Below are 17,123 nucleotides of genomic sequence, written 5' to 3'. Positions count from 1 at the left end.
ACTAAGCTGCTCTGATTCTTACCCAATGAATTGAGGGAGAACTTGGTTTTCCTTCTGGGCACACAAAAGGAATTGTGCGGAGGCACTGGAGGACTGTAAGCATTCAAGTGACTTAGCCTGCATCCTTACTGCAAAGTGGATAGACTACCAGCCCAAGTGTAAGCAGCACTTGGGTTTTAGCTTATAAACCCAGATAAACCAGCTACCTTAGCTGAAAAGCACCACCACGCTCAGTAAGAGTTTTCTTTGTGTGAATAGGACTCAGGTTAGGGAAACACCTGAGTATGAGCCCAGATTAACTCTGCAGTGAGGATACACCCGAAATCACATGATCTAGAGTATGTCTCAGTTTCCCATCTGTAAAATGGGGATAATACTTCCCTCCCTCACAGGGGTTGAGGAGTAAAAAAAATCCATTAACAAGTGTAAAACACTCAAATACGGTGGTGATGAGAGCCATATAAGCAGCCAGATAGGTGTGTGAGAGACAGTGGCTTAATATTTAGAGAAGGTACTAAACCATTTGCAGAGGATTTCATTATATCAAACCGAGTTAATAGTGGACTCAAGTTATGGCTGCAAATTTTATTCCTATTCTAGTTGTAAAGGCATAGTGCTATGCAGTACAGAATACTAAGAGCCATTTACATTTTGTCTTGTCTGTAATCAATCCTATTTAGTCCAGAATAGAATTTTTGGGAATACCATCATTTTACTATGACAGAGTTGTTAGCCATCTGAATAGAATCGATTAACAATGTGATGACATATAAAAGGCTGCAAATGTTCTCCAATCATCACTATTAACTGAGCAGCAAGATGTAAAACAGAACCATCAACAGAAGTGGAGTGACAGTAATAGGAGCTTAATGGAAAAGTAAGCTCTACACTGTATATCGTAATGAATGATTTTTAATTACAAAGCATGACAAATATTGTACTTTGCTACACTTATTTGAAAAAAAAAGTTATATAAAACTTTATGTAACATCAGCTTTAACATTATACCTGGAGTATTTATAGCCTTAGATATAAAGTAGAGCTTTGCAATTGTGAGGCTTTGGGCATTTGTGAACATTTTCAAAAATACCTGGCAAGTGTCCAAATATTTAAGAATAATGAAAAATACTGAATTAGTTAATACTTAACTTACTTTCCTTTTATTACATTATTGCATCAGTAAAGCCTGGGGATGTAATGCATTCATGGTGCCTGGTGCTGAAGGTCTTATTCTAGAAGGAAAAATGTATTTGATCTTCAAATTGTTTAACCCTGAGAATGTTGATGGCAAATAGTTTCAATCCCTTCCACACAAGGCTTCTTCTACCTCCAACTCCCTATTAAGTGCCACAAACCAACCTTGCCCATTGGCTGACCCCTTTCAGCTTTTCCACCTCTTACCCCTCTGCTACTAGGGCTGTGTCTACATATAAATCCCTACAGTGGCACAGGTGCAACACTGCAGTTGGACTGCTGAAGTGCTTCAGTGAAGACACTACCTATGCCGATCGGAGGCATTCTCTTGTTGGAGTAGGTAGTCCTCCTCCCTGAGCAGTGGTAGTTAGGTTGACAGGAGAATTTGCCCGTTGACCTATCACTGTCTATTACCTATCACTATCTGGGGATTAGGTTGATTTAACTGTGTTGAGCAGGGATGTGGATTTTTTACATCCTTGAGGGACAATGTTATACCGATGTTGTTCTTTCCCTCCCTCCTTTCCCAAGCTTGTGCTTCTAATGATTTGCCCCTCCCTTGCCTAGTGTTTCCAAGACCAATGGCAGAGCCAGTAGCAGTGCAGTTCAGTCACTTTAGGATTGTAGCCTGGGGATGTGGGAGAGTGTAGGGGACAATTTCCTAGTGCAAGTGCTGGAGGAACCAACTAGAGGCAGAGCTCTTCTTGACCTGCTGCTCACAAACTGGGAAGAATTAGTAGAGGAAGCAAAAGTGGATGGGAACCTGGGAGGCAGTGACCATGAGATGGTCGAATTCAGGATCCTGACACAGGGAAGAAAGGAGAGCAGCAGAATGCAGACCCTGGACTTCAGAAAAGTAGACTTTGACTCCCTCAGGGAACTGATGGGCAGGATCCCCTGGGAGAATAACATGAGGGGGAAAAGAGTCCAGAAGAGCTGGGTGTATGTTAAAGAATCCTTATTGAGGTTACAGGGACAAACCATCCTGATGTGTAGAAAGAATAGTAAATATGGCAGACGACCAGCTTGGCTTAACAGTGAAATCCTTGCTGATCTTAAACACAAAAAAGAAGCTTACAAGAAATGGAAGATTGGACAGACGACCAGGGAAGAGTATAAAAATATTGCTCAGGCATGCAGGAGTGAAATCAGGAAGGCCAAATCACACCTGGAGTTGCAGCTAGCAAGAGATGTTAAGAGTAACAAGAAGGGTTTCTTCAGGTATGGTCCTGCTTTGAGCAGGGGTTTGGACTAGATGACCTCCTGAGGTCCCTTCCAACCCTGATATTCTATGATTCTATGAGAGCATCCAGCAATAAAATATATGTCACAGTTCCAGACGTAACTGCACACCTGGACTGCTTTGTGGACTCCTTGAGAAGTTCTCAGGTCTCTAGCAGTCACCTTGGGATGTAGTCCCACAACTCCCTCGCTCTGTACCAGGAATTTAGGCTTCAGTTCCCTGTGATCACGTGAGCAAGTCTGACTTTAGTTCAGCACCTGCCCATCCTGTACTCTGAAGGTAAGTCAACACTACACTAAAACATCTGCAGCTGACCTGAGTCAGGTGAGTCAGGAGGCGGGGAGGGTCCCAGACCTCAGACTCCAGTCTGAGCCTGGATGTCTACAGTGCAATTTTATAGCCCTGTAAGCCTGAGTCAGCTGACATGGGCCAACTCCAGGTGTTTTATTGGTGTAGACATACCCTCAGAGACACTGACAGGCAGGCCTGGATAAACCAATGTGCATTCAATGCACTTGCGTAGGACCCCCACCTCAGATGACTCCTTGGCCACTCAGGAGAATAAAAACCAAAAATATAACCCATGGCTGTGAATGGGGTGGGGGGAACCTCGCCTGAACACTGCTGCAAGAGCCTATGGGCCAGCCCTATGGGACAGAAGCTGCTGCAGAGTCAGTGCAGGGCAGGCTTGCTCTTGAACACTCACTCCTGGGGACTCTCCCACCCGGGGCCTCCCACTCTTGGGCTTTGAGAAGGTGGGAGACATCCCAATTGCATAGTGCACTGGGCCCGAAAATTCTTTAATTTAGCCCTAATCACAGGGTTTACGAGTGACCAGCCAGCCTTCGTAAGGCAAAGTACTATTTATTCAGAACAAAAGCATTACAGAGAAAGCATATCTTAAAAGCAACAACAGCTTATGCTGTTTGTTTATCCTGATACCTTTGTTGTTAATTTATTTCTTGTTTTAATACTATGTATTTGACTGATTCCAATAGGACTAAAGTTGATAATAAAGCTTCATCTTGCCTGACAATTAGGTGCAACTGATTAGTACTGAAAAAGAGTTAAGATGGGTGAAATTTTGCTGGCATCCTGAAAGTTATTCATAGTTTCTTTAAAGCCAAAAAGAACGTAAGCAACTATAATTATTACAGATCAGTTTCCATGTGAGTTTATGCTGTCATTTAGTACATTTTATTTTCTTGACATTTCACAGATTCTATTACGGATGCTATTCTGAGAGAGAAAAAACAGCATGTGGCTTTCTCACATATCTGCTGGCCAGCTTTTTATGGAGGTTTGAACAGTTTAATGGGTTGTAAGTGGTGTAAATCCCCTTAGAAATGGTTCTTATTCATACATCTGCTCATCTGTAACCTGATAAAATCAAAACAACCACAGCATGGCAACAATGGAAATAATTAGGTAGAATAACAGGCATGAAGAGTGATATATGGTATGCTCACTTGTGCCTGTATGTTTCTTTTGCATATAGTAGTTTCCCATGATACTGTGATGTAGGTATTTGAAGACTGAATTTTACACATAGATATATATTCTTCTCTGTGGCAAGCTGGAAAATGCAAGCATTGCAGGAATGAGCTCCCCATTCCATTAGGTTTCTGTTTGAGGTGATGTGCCCGCTAAGTGTGTACAGACTGACTGATACCTTCCAGCATAGACACAGCTACATTTTGGTGGTACCATATTTAATGTAAGTGCTTTGATAGCCTTCAAGATGAAAGGATAAACACAAATGCAAACATTACCCCCTTTATACTTTAGCCAGCTTATTCAGCTTAGGCTGAATTTAAATTGACAAATGACTTTGTTTATTCTGCATCAGTCTCCTTCTGGGTTGCAGCTATGCAAAGAACAGTGCCTGGATGTGCTATGTATGCAAGAGTTATGAGTCATGCTTGCTTTGGAAGACAGCACTAAATAACTGTCATTCATGTCTGAAGGACAATAGTTCATGAGTTTTTGTTGGTATTTATGAAAAGTGAAACAAATAAATTCACAGGAAAATACAAATATATTATCATTTCTCCTTGAAGATGAAACGCTGGAAAAGATCACATGATCATAATCATCATCAAACCTTAGAATTAACATTGCATTTGAAAAAATAAATAAGCCAATTACGATTGTTAGAATAACAAGGCTGTTAGAATAACATGGCAAAGATGTTCAAACATAAGTGCCTAAATTTAGACACCTAAATAAATAGTCTGATGTTTTCAGTTGCTGAGCACTTTTTGAAGTCACCTCTGAAATTCTAGACACTTAGGGTCAGATCCAATGAGCACTGAAATGGAAAAATATCCATTGATTTCACTTACCACTGGGTTGGGCCCTTACTTAGGCACCCATGTTTGAACATTTTGACTTACATGATAGCGTCTTACAGAAAACAGCTACTATAAGTACTGTTCATTTTCCTTTTTAAAAAGACTTTTCTTTCAATAGACATTTTAAAGAATGAATATTTATTTCAGTTGTGTCATTTAGCCAATTACTCTTATTCAATCATAAAAGGTCGTGGTTGGTTTTTTTTTAATTGCTAATGAAGGCCAGTTTGAACTCTGTCTTTTACAAATCAGGTACAGCAAATTCAGCTTGTTCGTTCTGCCTCCAAATCAAAATGACCATCATGCCTTTGGCAAACTATTCTTTGAACTTTGATCACACTCCAACAAAGCCTACTTCCTTGACATGCCTACCTCCCTAATTTCCACTTGCTGCAGATTGACCCCAGAAAAGACCAAGTCTCTCTCAACAGCATTAAAGACTAAAAGATGCTATTATTACACAGAACCTGTTATTATTGTAGTGCATGTAAGTTAACCCCAGAAGTGCTTTGAAACTACAGTACAAGTGTATGCTTGATGTAAGCAAGGACACATTAATGAATATAACAGGAAAGGTTTAAATGGCACAGTCAAGATAAGTCCCAAAATTTACCTTTTTTTATTTCTAACTTTATCAAGTCCAAGTGATTCTATATACAACATTTATCTGTTTTTAAACCTGTATTTCTGTGGCAATATATATATATATATATATATATATATATATATATATATATATTGTAAAATAGATTATTAAATGTGTCAAATGTTAACAGCTCTTGAACATATACTTCCTTGCATATAATATATTTCTACTTTGTTAACTTAATATCAAGCATTTAATACTGTCCAGAACCGCCTAGAAGTTTGTACTGGGAGGTGGGGAGGAGCAGGATCGTGGCAATTATTATTTTTTAAATTAAGGAAAAGAATGAGCACTCAGGACAACCAAAGTCTCCAAGAGAAGATGTAGAATGGGCTTGTCACTCAGTAAATGCCTTAATTTTGAACTCTCTCACACCCCTACCAGACAGGCTTCTTACATTTGAAGTTGCAGTACACAGAGGAAAATCATAGCTACATACCCCACCTAAAATACACAGCATGATGTGGGGCTGTCTGCATGTGGCGAGATTACACATCACCTCTGGAATTCTTCTGGGGTGGGTTCATGTGTACAGCCTGTTGTGTATAAGCACACAGAAGGGAACCGGTATGGAACTCTGACTCCCAGTGGAGCTACAGTCTGCACATTCTTCCTCACCTCATCACCCCCACAATCTGCAAAGCTAACAGAGCTGAAGAGTGAGTAGACCCAAAAAGGCAACGGGGTCAGAGAGTCAGGGCTCCAGCTCCTACTCAGCTGCCCTTATGTCTCCTTCGTGCTCACCTGCAGCCGCCATCCTCAGACTTGGCAGGACTAGTAAAGTGGTCTCTTGCGCTAGTGGTCTCTTGCGCTATTGGCTGAAGTTCTTCTGCTGTGCTTTAACTCCAAAGGGGATAAAGCAAGAGATAATGCTCCCACATACTGCATGTTTTCCAATGCCTTATCTGTAGTCAGAGTGAGAGCGGATAAAGGAGGGGGGGATGGAAACATGTAGTGTAGTGCTGCTCCCCAATAATGTGAATACTTTGTGGAGGAAAAAAGTGGCTAAGCAACTGGGAAGCATCCCTCTTAGCTAACATCGCCTTCCAGCACTCCATTCATTTGATGCACTGAGAGCAGTGACTCTAGAATGGACATAAAGTTAACAGCCCATATGCTTCAAAAGCAAAAATAAATCATTCAGATTATATACAAACTTAACTACACTTTGCTTCTAAAGCAGGTCAAATTGTGAAGTGCCACAACAAGTGGAATTCTAGCAACAAAGGAGAATTTTCATAAAGACTAGCAGTTCCAGCTACTACTATCTGTGATCTGATGAACAATTACTTTTGGGCTAGCCAGCTGGCTCCCCACATGGTTGGCAATACAGCTACTCAAAATATTTATTGAAACAATTTATTCCTCTGATTTGGCACTTTGCTTAGGATTTCTTACTTTTTTTAATTTTAATTCTTCATTTATTAGGTTTTATGATCATATTTGCGACTATTAGGTTTTGTGAACTTATTGAGAGCTCTCAACTGTACTCCCAACCAGAAATTCAGTCTCTGATGTGTCAGTTAAGTCATATGGTTTCTATTTCCTGACTGGTTGACAAAGTGCCTTGAGAAATTATTGGGCCATTCAGTCAGGGAGTATTTCAGGGAGAGGAATAAACAGGCCTAGGAAATATTAGGCCATTTATTTATTTTACCAGAAATTGGAGATTTACCAAGGTTCCTTTTCCTTAGTTCAAATACAAACAGAAAGTAAGTACACAGTTATTTGTGCAGTGTTAGTGACCTTCACGTCACAATCCTGCATTCCTATCCAGCACATAAATTGTGACAAGTTCTCTTAGGGTGGTCCAGAACACAGTCTCAAGGGGTCTTTTTTAAAAATGGCATCTTAGCCTGCCTTTACCAAGTGGTGCCCGTTATTGCCAGGCTTTGTCTTTGGAAGGACACAGTGGTCTCCACTATATAGTAGTCTGCTTTATACCCTAGATCAACTGCTATTCTGTCACAGTTTTTCAACTACTAAATATATTTACTTTCTATCTAATTTAACTTGCAAAAAGATTAGTTTTTAGTAAAATATACTCACCCCGTGAGTGGAAGCTGGCCACAAATGTTTCTTCTGATAGTTTGAGTCAACTTCAAGAATTACCTTATATGGTATACAGTCCCAACTATTTTACACTTGCTTAGAGATATTTTACTTCATTTTCCTTATAGTTGCTTCAGAAATTTTGACAGTTACTTAAACTGTCCATTGTGAAAGGACAGGGAAACCCTTGCCAGTTCTTCTGATTTTTTACCACATTTCCCTATTTTAAATAAAATTTCTCTCCATTTGCATGTGAAAGGTAAAGTCCATGGGCAATTTTCATATGAAAAAAGGAAACCGTCTGTACTGAAACTAACTATACAGAAAGTGTTCTCAATTGCACAAAGTAAAAAAAAACTGAGAAAAACCCCAAATAATAGGCTGAGTTGTCAGTCATACCCAATAAACAGCTGAAGGGAGGGGGCAGCAGCAGATAAACCATTTGTGGCTCTGCAATCCTGGGGCAGGTTTTATTCTTCAAGTCTGATCTAAACTCCAATAGCTATAGCTCCTATGGGCTGGTATGCCAGCAAGGGATGGCTGGAGCATAATGGCTATTTGTTCACAGCTTTTTCCTCTTGGCCATGAAGGAAGTTGTGTAGGAGTTGGCTACATGTCATTCAGGGCTTCCCTCATGCCTGGGAAGAGCCCAGATGGCTAGTTATGCTGGTTTTCTGACTGATGTTGTTCTTGTGGTGCAAAGGGATCAGTGAATCTGGTCCAACAGGTTTTCCTCATCTCTTCCAGTTGTTTCTTAGCAGATCTACAGTAGTAGTAGTAGATAAGGAGTTTTCAGACAAGAGTGTTCAAGTTAATGGTGCCCCTTTAACTCGTTAATGTAAATATTAGACTAAATTTTCATACTATCACTGCCTTAATATTTTGTAAGGTGCCTTTACCCCATAAACACTTGGGCCACATTCTGCTTCATTACATCATTGCACCAGGAATATAAGAGGAGGAAGAGGATACAAGGAAACTGATCTCTCACTCACCTGCCCTACAGCAAGACATGATTCTTATCTGGTACACAAGGGAGTGCTAGGAAGGAGACCACAGCCCAGCCCCAAGAGGGTGTATGGTCTGAAGACTAGCCCTGGGCTGGTTAAGGTGTACACTGTGTTTGGTAGCACTTGCCTGTGAGGAATGCATACTACTCTCTCTCTGCGGGGAGGATGCGGGGAGAGGAGTGCTTAGCAGTAGAGTGCACTTGTAATCCTCCCTCCCACCATCTTGTGCCAGCAGAGTGGATCTTGGACCATACTATGGCCAACACCAGTCTTTCTGGTTATAATCTTCTCTGGGCTAATGGAAGTTTTCTGTGTACTTCAGAGGGAGAACACAACACACTGGGAAATCTGTAGGGGACTTCATACAGTATTTTAAATTGTCTTCATCTTCCAGTAAGAAAATATTCTCCAACTCCACCTGTCTGGGGTTATGTTAGTGAGCATCAGATGATGACATTGTGTGGCTATATGGGACTAATAATTAAAGTGGCATGTCTGCTCACTGATGCTCTGCTGGCACAGGAGAATAGGTACCTTACTGTCAGAGTGCCATCACTCTGATGACGTATTAGTGTAAAACATCAGCAGAGAGTCCTTTCCCTACAGATGTACTGTTCACACAGTCTCACGTACCAGGCACAAATTCTAGAAACTAAACTTACAGGAGTGTTTGTACACTAACAAAAACTCAGAACTTTGCTTTTTTAACCTTATTTCAAAACTCAACAGCTGTGATGCTAGTGAGTTAGTAGTCTCAGTAAATCTTTAAGACATCATACATACTGGATTTTTAATATATGGAAAGGTTTTCCACTTTTCCATAGGCCTATCCCAAAGAAGGTCCAGAGTTGAGGCAGGGTGAGCTGTAGTACCAGAGCTATACTCAAATTGCAATCCACAGCAATTTATGAATACAAGTCACATAAGCCTTAAGAGAATAAGTCTCAGAAGTATTCATAATTGCAAGACATTAAGAGATATCTCTGAAAGCTTCTTATCTAGAAAACTTTAGGGCTGAACTTAACCATCTCATTCTCCAGCTGAATTTCTTCTTTGCATTTATACAGTTTTGAAACCTCCTCCCAAGAGGCTAATGTTATCGTTTGCAAAACAAAAGCACCCTTACCCACAGCTTGTCTTTTTAAATAAATAAGCAAATACTCCTTATCTATTCATACACTAGCATCAGAGAATGGTACTACTTAGAGAACAGTGATATAGCTGCTAATAACTGAGTGTTTATTCATCCAAGAACTAAAAATGCTTTACAAACCTTTAATGAATTAAAAATCACAACAGCCCTGTGAGGTAAACAGATACACATCTCAGCTAGTAGTATTTCTAGTAGTACAACTTTATTACTTACAAAACTCTTTACACATCACTTAAAGTTTAAATTCAAACCACTAGTTTGTGCCCACTTTGTTCATGGTACCTCCTTATGCTTTCCCATGTCTCATTTTGAATACTACACCACAAGTGTTAATAAGCCACAAGCAGTCCCTAACTGTACTTGGCAAAAAGTATTCTTGCATCTTTGCTCTAACAAGATTCCTATTTTTAATGGCAAATAGGACTTCAGCTTTGCAAAGTGTTGTGGGATACCTGATGTGAGTTGACAGAATTGTGGGAAGAGCATAATACATTCAGTTAACATAACTTCCCAACACACACACACACATATATATATACATATACATACACACACACACACACAATGTATATTATATTATTACCAAGCACATAATACCTCTTAATGTGGTGTATACTATGCCTAACATATATGGACTATTATTATATAACTGTTTAAACCACAACAGGTACACATTTGAGATTTTCAAAGGCTAACGGTGTTAGGCGGTTGAGTCCTATTGAATCCAATGGAACTTCTTAGGCTCCTGTGAAAATCTTAGCCACATGGGGAAAACATCTAAAGAACTGGGAAAAACTTTCAAACTAGTGTGTCCAGAGTATTTGATGAGGGTGTGTAGCAGAGTGTTGCACGGCCCCATTGTCTTCTGCCTCTGCTAGTTCAAAGTCACATGGAGACACTGGGTTTAGTAACCACTGGTGCACTTTAGTCTCAGGCTTGTTCCCACCCCTGTTTTACCATGTGTAAGTAACCCTTCACTGTCTGGGAGCTACCTCCCCGCTTCCATTCACTGCCTTTTTTCTTTTTCTCCTTCTCCTCCCTCATGCTTCCTTCCCCTGAGGTTTTTATGCAGCCCCAGGCTAGTTAGGAAGCAGCTGTCTCCGCCTCCCCAGTTAGGGCCAGGTTACCTTCAGCCCGCTCTAATTTTTTCCCCTAATGAGGGGCGGGCATGATAGAGGGCTAAATGTGCAACCTTTTGCCCAGCACCCTGTCACAAGGTACTTTAAATCAGGCATGACCCAGGAAGTAACTGGGTGCCAAATGCTGATGCAAGCTCTTCTGAATGGCTATTTATTTTCAGTTTCTTCTGGAAACTCATAACTCTGAGGCCACAAGTGATTTTATCATGTGCTGCTGAGGGCATGTTTTATAGCCACACCAATGTTTTTAACAAAGAAGCAACATTTTTTAAAAGGCAGTGTAAAGCCATAAACCTTGTATTTCACTTGAGGTAAAACTCAGGATCAAATTCTGCCACCAGAAAGTGCATATACACATTCACGTTAGTGGCAATAATGCACTTACGAAGACAGACTATTCCACTCTGACAGCTTTCATCCTTTTCGACTGGTTTAGTGTGTATAGTACTGGAACATTTCCATAAACTGAACTCCACCCTACCCTGGGGAATCCAAAATAATTAAAGCACAAATTAATAACTTCAGATGAGAAAATAAATCATTCAACACAGTTTTAATTTATAAAAGCACTTCAGAAATAGATTTCAGAGTGGTAGCCGTATTAGTCTGTATCAGCAAAAACAACGAGGAGGCCTTGTGGCACCTTAGAGACTAACAAATTTATTTGGGCATAAGCTTTCGTGAGCTAGAACCCACTTTATCAGATGCATGGAGTGGAAAATACAGCAACAGGTATATTTATACATAGTACATGAAAAGATGGGAGTTGCCTTACCAGGTGGGCTGGAGGTCAGTCAAACGAGACAATTTAATTATCAGTAGAATACCAAGGGAGGAAAAATCAATTTTGTCATGGTAAGGAGGGTGGCCCATTTCAAACAGTTGACAAGAAGGTGTGAGTAACAGGAAGGGGAAATTAGCATGGTAAAATTAGGTTTTATAATGACTCATCCACTCCCAGTCTTTATTCAGGCCTAATTTGATGGTGTCCAGTTTGCAAATTAATTCCAGTTCTGCAGTTTCTCATTGGAGTCTATTTTTGAAGTTTTTTTGTTGAAGAATTGCCACTTTTAAGTCTGTTATTGAGTGACCAGGGAGGTTGAAGTGTTCTCCCACTGTTTTTTGAATGTTATAATTCTTGATGTCAGATTTGCGTCCGTTTACTCTTTTGCGTAGGGACTGTCCGGTTTGGCCAATGTACATGGCAGAGGAGCATTGCTGGCACATGATGGCATATATCACATTTGTAGATGTGCAGGTGAACGAACCCCTGATGGTGTGGCTGATGTGCTTCGGTCCTACGATGGTGTCCCTTGAATAGATATGCGGACAGAGTTGGCACCAGGGTTTGTTGCAGGGCTTGGTTCCTGGGTTAGTGTTTTTGTTGTGTGGTGTGTAGTTGCTGGTGAGTATTTGCTTCAGGTTGGGGGGCTGTCTTTAAGCGAGGACTGGCCTGTCTCCCAAGATCTGTGAGAGTAAGGGATCGTCCTTCAGGATAGGTTGTCTAAACCTACCTCTCCCATATTCACCTTCCACCAGCACTATAACCACCAACACACATCCTTCTGGGTTTTGTCTTTGTTTTGTTGTATGGGGCTGATCTTCACTATGGGGAGATCGACACTGCTGCAATTGATGCAGCAGGGATCGATTTAGCGGGGCTAGTGAAGACTCACTAAATTGATGGCAGAGTGCTCTCCGGTGTACCCCAATGCTCCAGCTCTCCAAGAGGAGTAAGGGAAGTCAACCAGAGAGTGTCCCCCGTCAATACAGTGCAGTGAATGTAGTAGTAAGGATTTTATGTTTGTATTTTGTATAATTTAAAATAAAAAATAATAATGTAACGTGCATTAAATGCAGTGGTGTATGATTTAATCATATCCTGCCAGCCACCCTTTTTAAATAGCAAAAAAAAAAAAAAAAAAAATGGCCTAATGGGCCATTGTAAAAATGCATCAGCCAAAATCTGTGTCCGGGCTAATTTCACTGCAGTAACAGACATTTTAGGGTCACCACTTTGTTGTAGGTTTAGCATTTTAAAATAAGTAAAAAAAAAATGCAATGATTGTTTTTCTTTTGCATTTCAACTTAGTGTTCCTGTTCAAATGTTCGCTATAAATCATTTCTGTTTTATATGTGTATAAAAGCCAATACCAAACCAAATGTTCTAAAACAAACCCCCAAAACAAACGCAAGAGCGCCCCATTAAAATATTTTTTAAAAAAAGCAAATTAACAACTCTAAAAATAAGACAGGCACCTACCAATGGGGACAAAATAGCTGTAATCAAAACCAGCATAAAATAACTCCCTAAAAAACTTAATAAAAAAAATTAAAAATTTAAAAAAAAATTAAAAAAAATAAGCACTTGTCAAACAATAATTAATTACAGCATAATGGTGCATCATGCTGCAACAGACAAAACCCGGCTCCTACCTACCCGTGATCAACCTAACTGGCCACTAGATTGATCCAAACTCTAAACTGGTAATTGTAACATCAACTGGCGGAACAGTATGTATGTATGTGTGTAATTAAATGCATATGCTAATTGTTGTATTTCCAATAAATGCAGTGTATTGCCTTTTCCCCTGAAAAAGATCCCATGTGCTTCTTAGAAGCATAACATTTTTGGTGGAGAACTGAACATAACATGAAGATACCTGGGTAAGTCAACCTAAGCTATGACCTAACCTAAAGTTATTCACGTAGCTGGAGTAGGTCGACTTACTCCCTTAGTGAAGACAAGTGTGTGTGCACATGGGTGTCATTTCTGACTAGCCCCCTTGAAGATTTTCGGACCCAAGAGATTACTATTCTAACAATTGACCCTTTTCTGTTCCCTGGGAAGCTTTTTGTCCTTGAAGGTCTAAGACTCTATTTGAAGAGCTCGTCATGAAAAGACATTTGAGATTTCAACATTTCTTAGTGCTCCTGATCTACTACCCTCCACTCCTCATGACAGACTGTATTAAAATCCTGAGCTGCCTCTCTTGTCTCAGACAGTTGTGACGCAAGACAGACTCAGCAACCAGGACAAGGAGAAAGAAGCAATTCTGAAAGCATTAAAATTCCCAGGAACCTCCCAAGAGATTTTGACTATCAATCAAGAGGGTGGGGGAGGAAAAGAGAGAAAGGTTTTTCCCAGACCTAGTAACACAAAAATGTGAAAAGTGCTAATGATCTGCTAACCCTTCATTTGCCAAGCAGTGTGGGCAACAAGGCCCGGGAGGGGAAATGTGGGTGAATTTCACAAGATGTAGTGGTTTTCCAGGTGAAGTATGACTCAAATAGTGATGAATCCCTGTCTCTACTACTACTGAATGTCTCCAGTTTAGAGAAAAGGAGTACTTGTGGCACCTTAGAGACAAACAAATTTATTTGAGCGTAAGTTTTCGTGAGCTACAGCTCACTTCATCAGATGCATTCAGTGGAAAATACAGAGTTAGCTTTCAGCCAACTACAACACGAGTCTTTATATCTGCATTCCCTTAGAGCCAACCTGAGCATAAATGGCCAAGCAAGTATAATCTTGCAGGGAGTGTAAATGGCCCATAGAGTATAAACCTGCAGGGAGCGGGCTAGGAAGGAGAAGGGAGCAGATACATTTTCCCTGACTTTCAGGCAGATGGCCTGTGAGTGTAATCCAGTAGGGAGTAGCTAGGGCCCTTTGTAAGACCCCAGGTCAGGAAGAAGGGGAATGCTTGATTCGCTGAGCATTTGTTATTCTGAAGAAATAAAAATGAATCCCTGAAGAAAATAGACTGGAATCCTGTGGCGGGAGAATGCTCTTTGGTGCACGGGCTGGGAAGATAGCTTGTGTAAACCAGTAGGCTAGTAGCAGAGGGAAAATAAATGAAACCCAGCAATGTTCTTGTATTTCAGTATTATAAAATATGTTAACATGAGCCCTGTGGGGATTTTCCTGCATCATACTCCTTCACCTTGCTTATATGGTATGACCTTACTTGTCTATTTTGCTATTTTAAGGGGAGACTTCAGTAAAAGAACAATTTATGAAAGTCACTGGCATGTACACTGTTTTGGGGTACTTACAGGGTGGCATAGGAGGCAGCTAAGCGGGAGTTGTGAGGATCTACCATTTGGACTTAGGCACCTAAAATGACAGTTCGCCTTTTGTGTGTCTAGCTGATGGCTAAGCTATAGCAGGATTCTCAGACTAGTTGTTCCCCTGCTTCCCTACCCCAAGGAGCCTGCTCTGGTGGGTGTACTAAGAGACTGCCTAACAGATTGGACCCTGTACAAAATGCCATAAGAGGGAGCAGGAATGGTAGCCCCCGATAACTTTTAGCCCAGTGATTCGAGCGCTCATGTAAGTTGTGGAAGAACCCAGTTCAATTCCCCACTCTGCCTGAAGTGAAGCAGGGATTTGAACTACATCTCCCACTAGAGTGCCTTAACCACTGGGTTTATATGGGCTATTCTGGGATGGGGCTTTTGCAATCTCTCCTGTTGAAGCTAGTCCACTCTGTATAATTAAATAGTCATTGGAGCAAGGACTTGAATGTGGGTCTCTCCCATCCCCAGTGAGTGTACTAACCACTAGGCCATAGTCATTCTCACACTTTCTTTGACAATTTATACAATGTGAAATGGCTTCAACAGGAGAAATTTAGGAAGATTTTCCCCCACAAACACCCCATAGCCCAGTGGTGAGTACACTCACCTAGCAGATAGAAGATGTGTGTTCAACTCCTAGTTCCCCATCAGGGGATTTTTTCCATATCCTGGGTGAGTGCTCTAACCACTAGGCTAAATGCTCCCTCCTCCTAATTTTTTGTGACAAAAGGCTTAGGCACCTCACTCCAGGAGAAGGTTCACTGCTGTGAATACCAAGCAGAGATAGACCCCTAATTCCCTTTCAGGGGTGGGGCTTAGGCCCCTCACCTCTGCAACTCTGCTAACTTAGGCAGCTCCCTGTTCCTACTGCTGGCTTTCTTAGGTGCCTAATTCTAACCATGAATTGTATAGGGAGCCCTGGCACCTAACTTGGGACTGTGGATTCAGACATGCAAAAAGCTGCCTAAACGTTAGGCACTGCAACATTGAGTCTAAGTCCCCTTTTGTGGATCTAGCCCAAAATGACCACAAGTTTGGCGCATGTATGCATAAAATTACTTGCACGTATAAATCCCTTAGTTGCACATGCATATCAGCCATTGGGAGCTCACCCTTAAAAAATATGGGCATATGTGATGGATTATCAGATGTCAAAGCTCATTGTTCATCACAGAAAAAAAAAGCCAAAGGTCTAAAATACATTGTTAGGATTGTCCACCCAGTACTAGAGACAGTGGGGGGTTCCCTCTCTATAATTTTTGCCATATACAGACACAATTATGTCCAGGACTCCTGTGAGTCCCTTTCACATGGTCAGGGTACACAGCTGAGGAAGGACCTAGTCAGGGTAAGGATGACCTTCATCATTTTCTCCCAGACACTACAAAAAAGCCAGCAAAGAGTTAATGCAAGCTGTACTGACTCTTCTACAGCCTCTCTCCACAGTTGGAAAGCCCCCCCACTCCTTTGAGGGAAGTTGTGGTGGCTGGACATGGCTCTCGTAGAAAAACCTTGTCAGGGAGAGAATTCTGGCTGTAGTGGGGAAGAACAAGGCACCCGCACAGAAGGGCCTGTTCTGCAGCAGTTCTTTCAGGTTCCCAGGCTCTGGGAACAGAAATGCCAGCCAGTTCACAATAGGGGTATACGTAGGGGTGCAAATCCTGTCCCCACATCCAATAAAGGGGGCATCTGAAGCTTTGTCATCCAATATACGTTAAGAATCCATTTCTGATCTGGGACAGGCATCTGTAAATCAGCTCTAGGCTCATAGAATATGAAATGCAACAACATTTCTCCTCTATTTAAGATGAATTTATAATTTACATTTGCCCATCAGTCATTCTAGTAGGCATTTGTAGTAAAAATGACTAATAAAACAAATTCACATTACTAATTTATGTCCACGTTTACAACTAACATAAAAGGTTTAAGATGCCATTTGGATTGATAGCATAGGCTGCATGGAGAGATTATTACTGAAAATAGAAATATGGGGAAAAGGTTATTGAGAATTTATGAATAAGGCAATTTTCGTAGTCTTAATAAGAGTAACTCCATCACTTTTAGTAAATGGGAAATTGCATGAACATCATATCACACTTGGTGGTATCAGATGTATTTTATGACATAATAGCAACTTCTGTAGCAACTGATGGGTATGTGTCTCCAAATTATTGTCCTGCTCAAAACAGTGGGACTCATGCCTTTCTGTATTTGGTTATTCCCTCCACCTCCAATTTTCTCCATGAAGT

Source organism: Natator depressus, chromosome 7 (genome assembly GCF_965152275.1).
Source record: "Natator depressus isolate rNatDep1 chromosome 7, rNatDep2.hap1, whole genome shotgun sequence".
Taxonomy (NCBI): Eukaryota; Metazoa; Chordata; order Testudines; family Cheloniidae; genus Natator; species Natator depressus.
The sequence above is the reverse complement of the archived record's forward strand: the minus strand, read 5'-3'. Positions refer to the sequence as shown.